Source organism: Periplaneta americana, chromosome 3 (genome assembly GCF_040183065.1).
Source record: "Periplaneta americana isolate PAMFEO1 chromosome 3, P.americana_PAMFEO1_priV1, whole genome shotgun sequence".
Classification (NCBI taxonomy): domain Eukaryota; kingdom Metazoa; phylum Arthropoda; class Insecta; order Blattodea; family Blattidae; genus Periplaneta; species Periplaneta americana.
In genome coordinates this window covers 122,849,933-122,868,758 of record NC_091119.1, presented here as the reverse complement: position 1 = coordinate 122,868,758, position 18,826 = coordinate 122,849,933, and the positions used below count along the sequence as shown (strand labels likewise).

Below are 18,826 nucleotides of genomic sequence, written 5' to 3'. Positions count from 1 at the left end.
TGCATGCGGGTTATCAAGAGAATTTGTGTCTACCATTTCACGAACTGTAGATTACGACACCCAAGGAGGGGGGGAGATTGTTCGTGGTGCCATATCAAGAGGGCACAAAATAAATATAGGCCCTAACTTAACGTATAGAAAATGAATAAAACATATTTTCGAAGGGAAACTAACACATTTATTACGCAGTAAAAAAAATTGTTAGACCATTTTTGAAACACCTTCATTAAAAACTGCAGCCCAAAGCCCAATTTTTTCAATGTGACAAATGCGTATATTTTCCATTTAAAAATTTGTCCATATGTGGACCCACATTAGAAATACACAATTGCAAATTGTTGTCAAGCAGACGATCCCCGTATTTAGTCTTCGATGATACCATACACTCAAAACCTTTCCTACACGGGTAAGACGTGGCGAGAAGAATTAATACATTCAAGGTTTTCGTGAAGTTTCATGTGCATTTCGGCGGGCAAACAAAAATTTACTTATACCTCCCAATGTAAATGGTAATAAAACTGTAATATTTTATCAGCCGATAGTTCGATGAGTTGGTTGTGAATCTCAACTGGTAACTTTGCAGCTGCTACAGTGTTTTCATAAAATGGTTTGAGTACCCTATCTTCGAGAAATCGTCGTTATTGTCCGGGAAATAATCCGACAACTGAATTTTGAGTTCATATAAAAGAGACTTAAGCTCTCCAAGAAGAGGTCGAAACAATTTTTGCAGGAAGCCGCAATGTATTAATATATTATTTTTATTTATATTTATTATTTATTTATATTTATTATTATTAATGTATTAATATATTATTTTTATTTTATATGTTTCGAGGGGTCGCACTGAGAAAGTTTGAGAAACACTGCTTGCGAAGTAACAAATAGAAAGGCACGGAAACAAACCGAAAAACAATTAAGTGTATATGTAGGAAGCTTATTTCAGTGGAATTGAGAGAAATTTTAAGTATATTGATTTAAAATATATGTTATGCATGAAAAAATATGTAAATGAGAAATTAAGAGCCCACATTTCACTAAGAAAGAACTAAGGAAGAGACTAGTGAAGTGCTTTGTGTGGAGTCTAGCACTGTATGGGGCAGAAACATGGATATGACGACTGAGTGAAGAGAAGCGAATAGAAGCATTTGAAATGTGGATATGGAGAAGGATGAAGCGTGTGAAATGGAGAGACAGAGTAAGAAATGAAGGTGTGTTGGAAAAAGTGGAAGAAGAAAGAATGATGCTGAAACTGATGAGAAAGAGGAAAAGTAATTGGTCGGGTCACTGGTTGAGAATAAACTGCTTACTAAAGGATGTACTGGAAGGAATAGTGAACAGGAGAAGAGTTCGGGGTAGAAGAAGATATCAGATGATAGACGAGATTAAGATAGAGGGAACATATGAGGATACAAAGAGAAAGGCAGAAAATAGGAAAGGCTGGATAACGCTGGGTTTGCAGTGAAAGACCTGCCCTTGGGCAGAACACTATGAATGAATGACATTTCACTTATGTTGTATCTGATAACTTCTATAATTACACATTCAAACATAACGTGACAGAAAACGTTTTATAGTATAAAGAAATTAAGTAATGTTTATAGTCTACTTTACATTGTTAAGCTATTCAGATTTTCTATTACACTAAGAGACATTAATGTATGTATGTTAGTATTTTAAAATACAATCATAAAATTCAGTGTAGGATAAATTTTTAATGTCACTGGTAATTACAGGTATATTAAACAGTTGTTCTATTCTAAAATGACCATAAGCAGAAAAACACAGAAGAAAATAAATAGGATACGTAGTATTATATGAACATTGTTTATTTCGTAAGCACACATTATTTATTTCGTGAGAAAACGAAAATATATCCCCGTTCTCAAAATTTATTTTCTATTAATTCTATCAGAATTTTTATTATTTTTTTACTTGTATTTCGGTTAGGACAATTTCTGATACCTAAAAATTAAGACAATATTTTCCCTAGATAAGGTTTCGCTGGGCCGGGGTTTGAACTCGCCATGTTGAAATTCAATTGCAAGCTTGCGAATTAAGATTTCTGATGAGGAGGGGATAGAATCCTAGATAGAGAATACCATACATAAAATTATTATTATCCCCATTAGATACAGCTCGACGCTTGGTTGCACTGAGTTGCTCGTCTTGCATCTTGATTATAATAATAATTATATCCATAAGCAGGCTTAAGATAAAAGTGTAATTCCTAAGTTATTGATTGTTGTCAGCTTGCCGGTGATGATAATACATCAGTATTAGTTTCTTTGTTTACTTTATAAAGTATACTCGTATTGAAACAATTATGCCTATATTTGTGAGGGGGATAGAAGTTATCCCTGGCAGGGATGTTAATATGAATTTATGAGAAGGGGATAACTTTCCAACAGGGGGAAAATCCCCTATCCCCCGTTAATTCGCACCTTAAAGGACAACAATTAAAACTATTATAGATAGGCTTTATTACCAATAGGATCCAATGACTGTCCTTGATGAACGCTCATTTAATAAACTAAGGAAAATTCCAATCACAAGCTTTGTGCAAGTACAGAGGATAATGTATCAAAAAGACTGCTCAGGGAACTTGCATCATTGAAGCGACTGCATCTGTCTCATATCTCGTGACGCATACTGGTCTCGAACTAATTATATTCAGAATCAACATATAACTGTCGCTAAGGTAAGTAGCCTTGCATTAAGCCACAAGGTCCTGCAAATCCAATTCCTCCTGAAACCTTCCGCAATATTTAAAAAGTTGCTGTCCCAGTACCCAGTCACTGACCTTGGCGCTTGTTCTATCGTCCGCGAACTGCAGCCTGAACAACAATTTGAATTATAATAATGTGGAACCAGTAAAGTTACCTACGGAGCAGACATTACTTTATGCCAATCGGCCACAAAAATTCACAGCGGGTGTGAAATGAAAAAAACTTGCAAAATTTCCCATTCTTGCATAACATACTGATAAGTGATAAAAATATACCAACATCCAGGAATATCTTTTCTTTTCCTCAGTAATAAACCACAGAAATATGTATCATACAACAGATGAAAAAGATTTAAAAAAAAAAACAATGCTGAATGACTGAAGACATATCTCCACGAAGTGATGGTACTATCACAGTATACGTAGTATATACAGTCACGAAGCTCAATACGTAGGGAATATGCATTCATAGATAGTTGCTAACCACTAGGATCGCTACTATCGCCTCATCACAGAGAATGCGAAATAGTACCGAAATAGTCTATTGTTCCTAGTAGCCTCACAACTCAAGCTTCGTGACTGTATATACTAGAATGTGGTACTATGTTATGTAAAATAGCACACGGAACAGATTTTTTTATCAAATCACGAAAATTTTTATCATATAAGTGGAAAACGATAGAAAAAATTGGTTTCCACTCTGCTAAAAAAAAATTACTGTGTCTAAGATAAAATAAATCATCGAAAATAATTTTTATTAGTAAACTCATGAACATTTTTAGCAGACACCGAACAGAAAATAATCTTACTATTTCTCGTCGTTGAATAACAAAAGACGGCATTTTATTTCAATTATGAAAAATATTGACATTTTGTATAATAGCATATTTCACGGAACAGAACTTCTGTTGTTGATTAAATAATCAAAATGTTTGGAGGGTAAAAAGTGGAAAAGATAAATATCTTTCTCGAATAACAGAGGACGATTTTTTTTAGTATGGACGTAAAAGACATTTCATCCGTAGATTACTTACGTGGAAAAGTTGAGAGTTACGTTGCCAGGAGCTGAAACAAAAGAAAGCAACAGTCAGTACGAGATTCTTCACAATACAAATCATGTGACATTCTTCTCAAAGAAAATAAGTAAACAATTAACAGTCAATTTGGTAATCTTAAAGCAAATGCCGAAAATTACCGCAAATATAAAAAATTATGAGGTTTTTTAAACAAAATTCTGCCAATTTGTGGATGAATTTTACTACTTCTGGATTTGACTTAACAAAACGTGTGCAAAAAACAAAGCAATTACAAACATTCTATAAATATAAGAGAAAACTAGATCAAGAAATGGTTTATGTTCAAATGTTAAGTTAGTAGAGAGAAATAAATGGTCTAGTATCAGTTTACTGGAATTGAAACATCACACAAAATCATCGAGCGACAGACAGCCTAAGAAATGTCTCATTTCTTGTATTGATTCGCTATTGTTTCCTGCTTCGTAGGCTACGTAAGTATTTAAAGGCAAAGCAAACTGTAGTATGTTCATACAAATAAAGGAAGAACATTATAATCTAATTATTATCAATAAACTCAGAAATTATCAATCAATATCAATTTCCTCGGCGTCAAAAGTACACGCAATGCTTTTACGGGTTGTCACTTCCATATACTGTACATTTAATTACATTTACTTCCTTAAAATTTCATTGAGTTTATAATATCAGTGCAAATTTCCATTATTTCGTTGTTTTTCATTAACACTAGATGGCTCTGTCGAATTTCTAGACAAATATTCTCATGTATTCTTTAAGATTGTAGTAGGCCGTGGCAGCGAATGAAATATGATTCGATATAAGTAAATAAAAGTCTTATCCAATAATAGTACGTGTTATTATCTTTATTTTAATTATTTTTTTATTTTCATTTTTTTTTTCGAAAAATAGTGTTGTTAAATATCACGCCAGATATTCATTTTCTTTGGGTACATTCACTCGTGCTTCTTGCTTGTGAATTTATTAAAATAATGAAAATATTTTCTGACGTCATTAAGACACATTGGGGACATGGAGTTTGAGAGGAATCTACGAGACTATGCATCCCGGAAAAATCGTACCGCGACAATTCGTCCCAAACTATTTGTCACAACGCGTTTTGGTATCGCTACAAGATTTGTGCCCCGACAAATCGTCCCAATGTATTTTTCCCCAACATGTTTTCGTCCCACGTTTGTGCCAAATAAGTCATAAGTGTTTTCAAAAGTATTTATTAATGCACTGTTGAGTGAAACAAAACATTACATAATACTTTTAGAATAGATTTACTGCTATGACGTGCCCCAGAGCTCGGATATATTGCTGAATTTGCCCATTCTCTTTGTACCCCCGGTAATGAGAAACAATTCTTTCGATTCGACGACAGACTTGTTGATGTAATCTCTTCCTCTTGTTCGGGGACCCACCTGTATCAAGGCGAAGAATTTGTCTACTAATTTCTGCTTCTTCATTTTGGAGTTTTTGCAGGAACTCGTTGAATGAAGGATGCGACTTCCCAACTAGTATATTTAATCGGTATGCCAGCCTTCAACTGGATTAGTTGTCCTAGGATAACTTCTAAGGATTATTGTTCGACAATTGTTCTTAATTATTGAAATTTCTTAATTATTAAAAGTCTTAATTAATTTCGCAATGGGACAATATATCGTGATACGTCGTAGATTTGGGACGAAATATTCTTGAAACAATTTGTCGCGGTATAAGTCATATTCTTGAGACGAATTGTCGTGGTACATATTTCCCGGTACGATTTGTCGGGCTTTCGTTTGAGAGCCATGTTTCTTTGACCTCAGAGTAGACTACTGAATTTGATAGGCGCTGAGTGGACTCCGGAGCCGTTCTGAAAGTTTGGCATCGAGAAACATCCCGCCACCAGCCACGGCATTCTAGTTGGTACCCAGCTGCTCTACCAACTGAGCTACCCGACCGCTAGGAGAACAGTAAGGGCGGTTATAAATTATCTTTAACACCTACCATCACCCTAATTTGAAATAAGACCAATAATAGTACCAGAAACGAATCCGAGAACAGATAAAGGATTATCACTAATTTTAAAATTTTAATTCCGTAATTCAAGAAAATGCAGGTCGGACAAGAAATGTCTACTGCTATACAGATAATGTTTCTTTAGACCTGGAATAAAAAAAGCATCAGCACAATAGCCTTGATACAATAGTAATACCAGAACAATTGCATGCTCATTTAGACAGCCTTGCCGGGATCCGAGTGTCTTGCAGCAACTTTCTACCAATTTGTAAACAAAAATATCCTTCGAAGTCCAAAAGAGCATTAAGGGGAGTGTTTTATGACCTACTTCACTGTTTCCCCTTTCTTTAGGATAACAAAGAATGCTTATCTACTTACTGTACTTTAGTCTACATATTTTTGTAATGTTGTGCTTGAAGCACGCATATGAAAAATGCTACGCGTATATGTATCAGTCTATTTGTTTCCATGAAACAACTCGGTTCTCTCTACATCAATGATACTCAGAATTTTAACATCATTTTCGACAGTATAACCCCACTTCTGTGCAAATTAATATAAGATACATTATTTAACATGTTTGTCATAAAATATTATATATTTTACTGAACAATTTTACAGCAGAGTACAAAACGGATCATGTCACTGAGATGACAGGACGATAAAAATCTGTGTCTATAATAGGCCTACGTAGCATACATCTTTCGTTTGTCTTCAAAGGAAAACATGTGACCATCACGTTGTATGGTGTGCTTCTGTGAACACAACAGTTCAACAGTTGACGAGGAGCTGCTATTAATTATTTACATTCTCATCTGTCTACGTACATTGTTATGTTAGCGAAGTATTTACTTCATAGTAAAGTTGTTCAAGATCAGAGTTCGAATTATTTCTGAACTTCTATGGAATGATATAATAATAATAATAATAATAATAATAATAATAATAATAATAATAATAATAATAATAATAATAATAATAATAATAATAATATAGGGTGTTTTTTGAAAGTAAGAGATAACTTTAATTGCTCATATTTCATTTTCTACGCAATATTACAAACTCCACAAATTGAATTTTTTGCATCACTATGATAACGAATTTGTTTCGTTCTGATTATTCTGAAGTCATATTATCAAGAGGCACTTTCCTGTAACTTGACCTGCAAGATCGCCAGATTAGGGGTTAAGGGCAGAGCCGGGTATTTATGGAGATCGCGAAAATCACGACATAATAGATATACAATAGATTTTTATTAATATTTACGAATTAAGTGATTCTGATTAATAATATGCGGATAAAACAATCGCGACAAATCGCGAAATAGAGTTCTAACAGCGAAATATGAACTCATTCGGGAATTATTACTATTGCGTCGTTTTATAGTCAATTTTATATTCTCAGTTTTCTCAGATATTTTTTTCTACTTGAATTTGTAATATATCCAAGTAGCCTACATTACATGGTATTCCAGATGTTCTGATTACATTAGTGAACTCAAAAGACGGAGAATTCAACTTTTCACTAATAATTTGAAAGTGTTAATTTGAGGGCTGCAAATTTTTTTTTCGTTTCCAATGAATGTGTGTTAAATACAGTCTCAATCAAACAAATATTGCCTATTGGCCATACCGCACCTTTACCGGAATCCAACAAACCTTTAATGTTAATTATTTAGAAAGTAATATTCATACTGAGTTAATACTCCAATTACAAAATAATTGTATTTTCCAAAATTTCCATTAATCTCCGCCAAGAGTACAAATCAATCTCCAACAATCTCCGCGGACACCAATATAAAAAACACAAATGATAAAATTAATCTCCATAAATACCTTCCCCTGATTATGGGGCTACCTGAAGGAAAGGATGTTCTTGAGCAAACCTACGACAGTTAGTAAATTGATGAGTTGAAGAACTCCATCGCACATACTGTGACATATATTCCAAAACACGAACTCAAAGGTGATGTATGCAGCATTCAAGAAAATGCGGTTACTTGTACAGGAATGAAGTTTTGGTAATGGGTGATGATGCATTTCTTGTATAATAACCCAGTGCTAGAATTTCTAAGATTGTGTAGGAAATGAAGAAAATATGAACAATTGAAGTTCCATCTTGCTTTTGAAAAATCCTCTAGATTACATACAAAGTTCATAAGCATGATGCGCCATGTTTGGGACAGTGTTTTCGTGCACTGCGTAAGCAGCAGTTGATATTGTGGGGCCTAGTCCACAAAGCTGCGTTCAGGTGGCCTTGTCGCCTGCAGCCCCATATACGGGTACCTAACAGACAAGTGCAGGTGTTGCAGTGACTCAGTACTGGTGCCAAAACTATTTGACACGCGATGACTCCTGTGAGCTAGAGAAAAGACACTGATGTTCAAGTCCGCGTACACCTTGTAAGCTTTGTACCAAATTGAAATACTTTATCTGCAAAGAGAGCTCTTTTTCTCCTAACATTATGAGTTTCTTTTTCCCCGTTACCAGTCAGTGTAAACCAGCCGTGGCGAAAATGCGACTCGCGAGCACATTGTGGCTTGCAATGATAGCTACGCATTTCTCTTGCTTCCTACCTCCCACAACCCCCACCCTCTCACTCACTGGAGTCAAACTCCGTTCCATTTGTATTTGTCTCTGATCTGCGAGTGGCGTATCGTCGCAATGTCTCTTTCGAAGCCATGTACCTCTACAAAAACGAAAGTTTCTCGTAGGATGGGAGGACGCATTTTTTTGCTGCCAATATGTTGAGAATATTAAGTGTATGATTTGTTCACAAGTCGCCTATTACGAGAAAAACGGTTGTGTAACATAAAACGGCATTATACTACATGTTACTCATGAAACATTAAAAGGTTAAGTGGTGGTATTATTATTATTGTTATTATCATCATCATCATCATTATTGTCTCTGTACGTCGATCATTTTTCACCATATGTACGAGTAATGCGGTTAGATCTTCAATTTAAACTCACAGATTTACAATGTGATGTTAAATGAAAGCTAGATGTAAGGACTTGACAAATGTTGAACTTTTCAAATCTTTGCCAAAAATAAATATCTGAAGCTTCGTTCTTTCGCTTGCTCCGTTGAAGCCATGTTCGCCACAACTTACGTTTGTGAAAAATTATTTTCAACAATGAAAATAGTAAAATCCAAATTTAGATCATGACTGACAGACAAATACCTTCGTGATCAACTACGACTGGCAGTAAGTGACATAATTCCTGATTTTGAAATTCTGTCGCAGAGATATTCTAAAGACAGTTAATTTTAGGTTGTGATAATGTGTCCTATGTTTTATTGTTTATTTCTTTCTTCATTACACGTACTAAACATTAGTTTGTAGCCTTCTACTGTATAAAATTTTATATAAGTACTTGACGTAAGGAAAATGAAAATCCGTTAATAAGTAAGACAGTTGCTTCACTTCCCCTTCGGGTGTTTGCCTCACTCCATAGGTGCTATGCACGTTGCAGGTTACGCAGTGGCTTTGCGCACGATGACATTTTCGCCACAGCTAGTGTAAACTATTCTTTTTTAACGAGTGTTCTGAACTGCAGAGTCAAGAGACGATGTTTTTGATTAGTGTATGTTTGGGTAGCTATGGTAACGACAATCAGCAGAGAGTATTTATACCATAAGTAATGCCTTATTGCTTTATGTAATAAAACTGACATGCGTACAGCTGAGATCAAACAAAGGAAAGGTAGTACAATTCGTGTAACCATAACAACTTGTCATTTATCGACTAAAAGAGTCTTACAACACAGATGAAAGCAGAAACTAAAGCAAAATACAGATATAATGCAAAGCGAAGGCTTGTTTCGAATCGAGACAACTCGTGTGTGGCACGGACATGTATAATAAATATTACCTATCAGCTGAGAAAGCTGATAAGTAACGAAATTTATAACAAATAAAATAGAAGGCGGTGATACAGGAACTAGATTGTAAGCGTGCAATACTTTGCTATTTGATCATGGAACTAAATACTAAAATTATCGCCAGCACGGAAGGTATCATGCACATTTAATTCGAATTCACTCAAGCGTGGATATCGCAAACAATTCACGATCCACATATTTGTCGCTGATTGGAGTTCATAGAAAGGACTCCGTTTCAGTTCAAGAAACAAATTTTACGTTTATTTCTCAGCAATTCATATATTGTAGTATAAAAACAAATATATTTTATTAATTGAAGAATGTAAACAAAAGGCTATTAAAGAGGAGAAAGGTTTTACGAAACAATCGATTATTTCATCACAAAACGAATATATCGCGTTGATTTTATGAAACCTATGTGACAGTACAGAGCATAATTTTTTCAGGAGGAAGGAAATAGTTATTTACGTAACTAGGACAGAAATGGATACTTTTGTGTACGAGTGAGGAATTTCCAAACGAGTGTGCGAAAGACACTTTCGTACTAGTTACGTACAATATTTTTGGCACAACAATATGGAAACTGTATGTGAATTAATTAACTTATTAATTAATTGAAGACCAAGTTATTGAGATTTTTGTACGCTAGGAGTCACGGCCTTCTAATACATTGTCTTTGTAGTACGTCTAATTATAACTATGTCTATATTATGTTAATATGACAACTTTGCGGTATCCGTACGGAAAAATTAATCTAACAATGTTTTTTGCAGGACGCGTACAGCAAAGAAGAACTTTCTAACCGATAGTGTGTTATGAAAAACAGCAGTTTCCATGTAGATGTGCAAAGAAAGTAATTAAATATCAATAGGCCTACATAAGAATATTAGGTAATTCGGTAGAAAACGTTGGTGAATATGATGACACCATGGAGGATCAGTGTAGGCCTATTGCCATTTGTTTTTTTTTTTTTCCTCTTGAAAAATTATGATCTGTACCGTACTGTCACATAGGAGATTTTATAAAATCAACGACGATATATTGAAATTCAAAAATCAAGTTTCAAACTCAAACTTGATTTCCGACAAAAGAAGAGATTTACCGTACTGCTATTAGCGACTGGGAACGGGAACAAGAACGAGAACGGAAATATTGTTTTTAGTAGGTTATTTTATGACGCTTTATCAACAGCTTAGGTTATTTAGCATCTGAATGAGATGGTGATGATGCCGGTGAAATGAGTCCGGGGTCCAGCACCGAAAGTTACCCAGCATTTGCTCATATTGGGTTGAGGGAAAACCCCGGAAAAACCTCAATCAGGTAACTTGCCCCGACCGGAAATCGAACCCAGGCCACCTGGCTTCGCGGCCAGACGCGCTGACCGTTACTCCACAGGTATAGACGGAAATATTGTTAAAATAAATGTATTTAAATGTGAGCATTCACAAAAGTTAATTGTGAATGCTCACATTTAAATACATTTATTTTAACAATATTTCCGTTCCGTTCTAGTTCTCGTTTCCGTTCCCGGTTTATTGTGAACCAACCTTTAGTCCCTTGGCTTTAGTCTCAACAATAGGCCTGCACCATATTTATCAAACGGTCGGGCAACACGCAAAATCACACGGGTCAATACCGTATTGAAGGTATAAAGGACTGTACGCCTGGAAATAGGTTCCGCTGCGCCAGTATACTGCATCGGACATTGTTGTGTCGGACGGGACGGCTTTGTCTAGCACCGTTCGATGTCTATTTATTGAATACACAGTTCAGATTTGAGAAGGTACTTTCTGAGAAAACAGGCACACTTATCGCATTAATAATCGTTGTTTACTTTTAAATACTGCAACATTTCTTTATGTTTATGTTTAGCGCTATTTATATTTGTTTTTCTAAATTAAAGACAGATGCATGTCAATAAAGTGTTTTTGTTTTTGTTATATTTTGTAAATCACCTCGCGACCCCCCTCAGTTCCTTACATAATCTCCCAGGCGATCGCGAGCCACACTTGGAATCCATGTAACTATTCCAGCAAATGTCAAGACGAGAGAACTAACACAGCTTTTCGATTTCTCTTCCTCCATTTCTTTTCTTTCATGAGTCAAAATTATATTAAACCTGTAACTATTATCAGTGTCTTTTCACCGATGATAAAGATAAATTAATAATCTATTTCATTATTTCTCTTCAATTGCCATTTGTTTTAAACAATTTCATCTAATGATTAAGTTATTGTGACCCTTTACGAAGATTTTGGTCTCCAGTCTTATGAAATCTAAAGTTCTCAGTAATGTACAGGAATATGAGTTTTTAGGCTTTCACGATGATTGTGAATGGAAATAAACTTTTGGGCAATCCACTGCGTGCTGGAACTACATAGAGGTTCCATCATCAGGATAAGACCAGAGAGGTCGCCCTCTGGACCTCTCTGGTCTTATCCTGATGATGAACCTGTATGTAGTTCCGAAACGTTGGAAATGTCAAGTTCCACGACACGGTGCATTACCCAAAAGCTAAATTCCAAACTAATGTACAGGGAGTTTCAAATAAAGTTAAGTGTTCAGTTTTTATCTTGCTGATAGGCCTACTTGTAGGAAAATCGCTATGACCCAGCACTGTGATCGTGTATATCTTTTATGTTAACGCCCCAGCTAATAGCATGCCCAACCCACATCAGCTGACTGCGCTAAGGGTCGCTCGCTATGTACAGGTTTGGAAACAGGCAACCCCACTTGTCACCAGACCAGCCTTTCAGTGCATTCCCAGCCTCCTATTGGGAAATGTTATGGAATAGAGCTCGAACCCAATGATATCGATGACAACATTGGAGAAACGGGGGAACCGCGACAAAAACCCAAACTGCGACCTTGTCCTCCACAAGTGTCAGTATGGATTTTTCAATGGAGAATTCCAGCCCTGACTGGAAATCAAACCTGTACTGCCTGAATGACAGACAGATGGTCTATACCACTCAGCCACAGCAGGGACAAGCTTTTGTCTTAGTGACAAATATTTCAACTACGAAAAATTTATTTGCATTAAACATTTATATCTCTATGGGAGTCAAATTTATGACATGACAGTGAGTCAAACTGGTGTTTTAACATGCATGTAGTCGCCTTCGGTAGCGTAGTTGGTATAGCGCTGGCCTTCTATGCTTGAGGTTGCGGGTTCGATCCCAGCCAAGGTTGATGGCATTTAAGTATGTTTAAATGCGACAGGCTCATGTCAGTATATTTACTGGCATGTAAAAGAACTCCTGCGGGACAAAAAATTCCGGCACACCGGCGACGCAGATATAACCTCTGCAGTTGCGAGTGTCGTTAATAAACCATAATTTTTTTAAACATGCGTGTATAGAGAGATCACAAAGTGGGCGTACCCCCCATGTATTACGACACTGCGATGGGTATGGTTGATTGATTGACATGGACATGTACCTGATAGTTTAACGATCCAAGACATCGGTATGAAGACTTTCATTTCCACAGCACAGCTGAATTCTGCGCCATGTCCTGGCAGATGTTTTGCGGAGATAATCAAGAGTCACTTCGTTGAAGGCATCTTCCACAGCTGCTCGTAATTGTCCTTTGTGTTATAGCGATGGTTTCGCACTTTGTCCTTGATGAACCCCAGAGAGCATTATCAGGTGTTGTGAGGTCAGGACTTCGTGGAGACCAGGCAAAAGAGGAGCTTGATCATTTGCAGATCCTCTTCCAATCCACCGGTTGGGAAAGGTCGAATTCAGGTATCGGCGCACTTGCAATGTTAAGTGTGCTCGCACTTCGTCCTGTTGGAGGACCACATCGTCTTCGATACCAGCTTATTGCAATTGTGGCACCAACTGTTCACTAAGCATGTCCTGGTAGGGTGACCCATTGACGGAACCTTGGAAGAAGAAAGGGCCGAAAATGTGTGTGCACTCAGTCCAGTCCACATCATGACATGGAGTGGATTTCTCTCTACTTCTTCATACAAGAATGGGTTTTCTTTACCCCAAAAGACGATGTTTTATGAATGAATGCTCCTGTAGATAGCACATTCGTCTGTGAAGAGGACATTATCACGGGAACGTTGCATCACTAATCTTTGTTCGATGGTAAACGGACTCTGATCAGCCATGTTTGTTTATAACTGCACGGTTACCATGGTAGCATGGTACCAATGTAAACATGGGAGTACCAACATTCACAGAGTGAAATAAGAATATGCCCACTTTGTGACCTCACTGTACATGAAGTTACTTGATATAAGCATGACATATAAAAATTGTCATCTTTGTGTTGCACTTCTTGTATCACTATAAACAGAGGACAAAGAATTTTAAGATGTAGAAAAGGAGGAAAAAAACTGTCACAGTGACCTCCACAAACCGATAAAAAATTGTAAGTGACCCTCGGTTACTACGTGGTTCATGCAGTTTCTTATTTCTTATGGCCACTCACGGCCTTTGGGCGGGGACTGAACCATGAAGCCATTTTCATACAAATTAATCACATACAGCCAACCAACTTTCAAGACTCAATTCACGAGTCCGTGTATGCAAATAAACACGAGTCTGAGACCAATAAGGATATGTCCATCAGGAGAAGGCCAGCTCCAGTCTCGCACGGATAACTCGGCGGTTACCATGGCTACTGTAGATTCGGATTTCCAATGTTGTTGTTCTGTGAATACGTAGTCAGTATGCTTGTCAAAGATGTTCCCTTGAGGTATGACTCCAAATTATATATTGGAACAATTATTACTCTATTTTCCTCTAATTTTCTACTGATTCGGGTATAGAGGCCAACTTCTATAAAATAGTGGGAGGTGGGACCCCCCAGTCTCTGCTTAAATTTGGAACAAAACGAGATCGAAGGGATGACTCTGGCCATAAAGTTAAGCATTTTATTCAATGCATATACTTTAAAAGCGACATAGATTTAATAAAAATGATGATGGTTTGATGACAATTATTATTTTAAAATATTGTCATTTATATCATATTATTAAACCAATTAAACCTCTAAAGTGTATTTTTACTACATAAATTTCAATTTTTACTGCATAGTTGGATGAATATTTTCAGGCTTTTTAGTGCATAAAGTTCCTCGGTCTAGTGATAACTTATTTAATTGGGTTTCACATCTATCGTTACGCTGAGTCAAACAAAGAAAATATTGAGTGCCTATTTAAATGTTCATTTTTTTAAATTTTATTGGTTATTTAAAGATGTCGCATCAGCTACAAAGTTATCTCGCGTCCGTACATTTGTAATATCGAGATGATATTGGGTGAAACCGAGGTTCCCCACAGAATTGTCCGACATTCGCCTTACAGTTTGGAGAAAATCTAAAAAATGAACCTAACCAGGTAATCTGCCCAAGCGGGATTCAAATCCACACCCAAGCGCAGTCTCGGATCAAGGGTTCTAACCTATGGACTTCATTAATGGAGTTTCATTGTTGCTTGTAACTGTGTGTCTGGTTACGGACTTAGAAATATTCCACACAACACTAATGATATATAGTACCTTATGTGCCACATATTATCTTTAAAACGGGCCAGTATGTTGACTCACAAACATCAATTACTTTAGTCTAGCCAACGTAAAACACGCTCTTTTAATATAAACAAACATGTATTACCTACTCCGCCGACGTGTTCCAATCTGTTATGTTACAGTTTATTTATTTCAAATATAATTTTCGCATGTATGCGCCTCTGTTCGCGATATGGGATACATCCAAATAGCAAATTGACGACACACATGAAACAAAATATATAGGCTAAGCTATTTATAACTTAAGTTTTTCAATAATACAGGTCAAAACTTACTAATACAGATCGCATTTATTGGCAGTGTCACATTATACGAGGCACTGTCATGTGTGCATATATAAAGAATAAGGGTACATCACGTATTTGTTATAAATGTCGTGAAATAATTCATATACCCAAGGAAGAAAATAAAAGTAAAGAACTTTTTCTTCTCCTCCACCGTTACAAACGGAGTCATACTTCATACAGTGTTTACATCAGGGACGGTTTTTATTTTAGATATACTACAGGGTTGTTTTCGATCTTTGATAACGAATTATTTGAATGACATCATGTGCATCAGGGGTCACACGACAGCTGAACTGTGGCGCGAGGTGACAGACCAGTAGTGAGTGATCTCATAGTCAGAGTGCACGGCGACTTACAGCAGAAACATAACAACCCTTTCTGAAGCCAAGTACAGTTAAGTGGAAATAAAAGAAGCCTGTAATAAATGAGGTTTCGTTATTCTATGTACTTAATAAGATTGGTAAAGTTCGAATGGAATTAATTTGTATCACCTCGTGGGGTGCGGCGACTTGTGACGGGGGGTGGATTTGCTTGCTTTTTCTACTCTGGAATTAATCCCATACGAGCTTTGTCAGTCTTATTAGGTACACACAAGATGCCTTTCTTGAAAATAACGAAACCATGTTTTTTTTGCAGGCTCCTATGATTTTCACGTAACTGTACTTGACATCGGAAAGAGTTGTTATGTACCTCTCCCAAAAAGGCTCGATTTTCTTGGGCATTGCTACTGTGATACACCGTGCACTCTGATTATGAAATCACTCACTACTGGTCTGTCACCTCTCGCCTCAATTCAGCTGTCGGTGTGATTCCTGACGCACATGCTGTCATTCAAATTCGTTATCAGAGATCGGAAACAATCCTGTATAGTCAGCAGTTAAGCCATGTGAAAACCGATGACACTTGTGAGATGACATATTTTATATAAATGCACGATTTTAAATTTCATCATCATCTTCTTCTACTACTTCTTCTTCCTCTTGTTCTTCTTCTTCTTCTTCTTCTTCTTCTTCAAGATATAGACCCTTATCCTGTTCCGGCAGAGTCCTGGGTTTCTTCTTCCTTTTAGCTTACAAGCATCGTTCAATAAGGTAATATGTCTACATCCATTCTGATGATGTGTTCATACCAGTTTTTGATGTCGTACAATTTTATCACTAACAGCAAATGTATGTAGTCGATCTCGGAGCAATTTCTAGCTTTATCAGCTCTTGAGTAGCAATGAATGCTTATTAGGAACATCATTTCTTCTGTCTTTATATATGTATATATATATATATATATATATATATATATATATACAGACACACATAGGCCTACATACATACATACATACATACATACACTTTTTCGCTTAGAACCTAACTCTCACATCCATATAAAAGCATCGAACAACCATTCCCTTGCAGAACTTAAATTGGGTTTCCCTGCGTGTCCTTTTATTCACCTAACATTTAACTAATTTCAGCTATTTTCTAATCGCATCAAACAGATTTGTACTATGAATACCATATTTTATACCAGGGCCCAGATTTTGCATTTAATGAACACGACTCATTACTTTTAGGGCCACTGAAAGGAGTTACATTTAAGTTTGGTAGAAATCTGCTCTCGAGAACTGGAAAGATTAAAAATTGACAGGGGATTTAAGGAAATCTCAATGATTGCGTAAAACGTCTATATCTGAATTAAAGTAATAAATTAAAGATATGCTTCCTTTAACATTCTAATGTACTACTTTATTTCATATTGATGCATATACATAACATATATATCCAATGTTTCCGTGACTACTGTGTGAAAAATCTTAAGACTTATTAACTATAGAATGCAACGAGAATGACCGCGTGGAAAATTGAGGCACGAAGTTTATCTTACACTTTGCTTTCCATGGTACCACGGGTGACGTCAGAGTAAGCCTTTCATGTCAAAACGTTAACATTTTTCTCTCTTGTAGCTCATACTTAGAAGTTTCAAGTAAAGAATAATCCCATATAGCCTACATAGTTGCTCATCTTTGTACCTAAAATAAAAATAAAATGCTGATATTTCGAATTTCATTAATTTTTGTACGTTAAACAGGCCGTTTTGTTTACTGTGGTATACATAGGCCTATCTATCCCACTCACGAGGACACATAACATTATAATATAGTGGATTGCACTCTTGCTTTCTTAAGAGTCCGGGGATCAAGCAGTCTGTTGACCTTGTTTAAGTCAAGTTTCCAACGGTTTATCTTAATGACATGTATACTGTGACAGGAACTTGAAATATACATTGATCATGCAAACAGTAGTTTGAACTAGATCACGGCATCCTAAATTTCTTCCTATTTTTTAAATTTGTCATAATCCTATAATTACATTTACAACGAATAACCACAGTCTAGTATATACAGTCACGAAGCTCAATACGTAGTAAATATGCATCCATAGATAGTTGCTAACCACTAGGATCGCTAATATCGCCTCATTACAGACAATGAGAAATAGTACCGGCACAGTCTATTGTTCCTAGCACCATCACAACTCAAGCTCACAGCGCTGGGGTCTTCATAGCACAAGACATGATTTAGATTTGCGCTGTTTCCTTGAATCGACAGTCAATGTAGCACTTGTCACTTTATAAAAACAACTTCCAACGCAAATAAGAAAACGCGCCTGCGCACTTGCGGCATAAAAATCGCTTTCCCTTGAATAGTCATAAAACAAGTGAGCGCTGCTAATGAGGAATAGTGTCAATGGACTTTTTATTTGTCAGTGAAACTCGCAGAAACCGCAGCGAGGTGAAGGCCGGCCCGCCACTTCCGTCTTGGGAGAAACTGTTTCCAGGCCGGGGGGTCGCTGGCGTGAGATCCTTCCGGGTATTCCGAAGCTATTACACAATGCCTGCCTGCCAGATTCACGCGATGAGCTTTTTTTGGCGATTGTTTCCTTTGTTTGTGATTTCTATGGCAACGCGACTACAAAATAAACACATACAATATGTTAACAGATTTCTGGGAAAGTAATAGCTGTTAAATGTAACACAATTGTGAAATAAAAATATATTTTAAGTATAAATGGTTTTTCCGCCACGATACGTTATGTTTACCACCAATCTACGATGCAGGTTACGAATTAGTATGTTTTGTATTAATAACATGAGAGAAGTACAAAATGCTTCGAAAAATCATGGATACGATCGGATCGAGAAGATGAAAAGAGGATGAAAATGAAGAAAAGAAATGACGAATTTAAAAGAAGGCGAAAGTAAGAGCAGACAAAGATAAGAATACAAGAATGAAAGAGGAAGAGATAATAATGAACACAGGAAAAAATAGAGAATATGAAAGTAAGGTATA

At 36.4% G+C, this 18,826-nt stretch overlaps 1 protein-coding gene across 3 annotated transcripts in view; it reads right to left on the bottom strand.

Annotated features, from left to right (window-relative positions):
- Nucleotides 1-18,826, bottom strand: part of Eip74EF (Ecdysone-induced protein E74) — a 1,140,187-nt gene that overhangs the window by 684,894 nt on the left and 436,467 nt on the right. For all 3 annotated transcript variants that reach the window (XM_069821505.1, XM_069821504.1, XM_069821506.1), the window contains one exon: nucleotides 3,760-3,790. The gene's annotated coding sequence lies outside the window, so the exon portion shown is untranslated. The remainder of the gene's footprint in view (nucleotides 1-3,759; nucleotides 3,791-18,826) is intronic.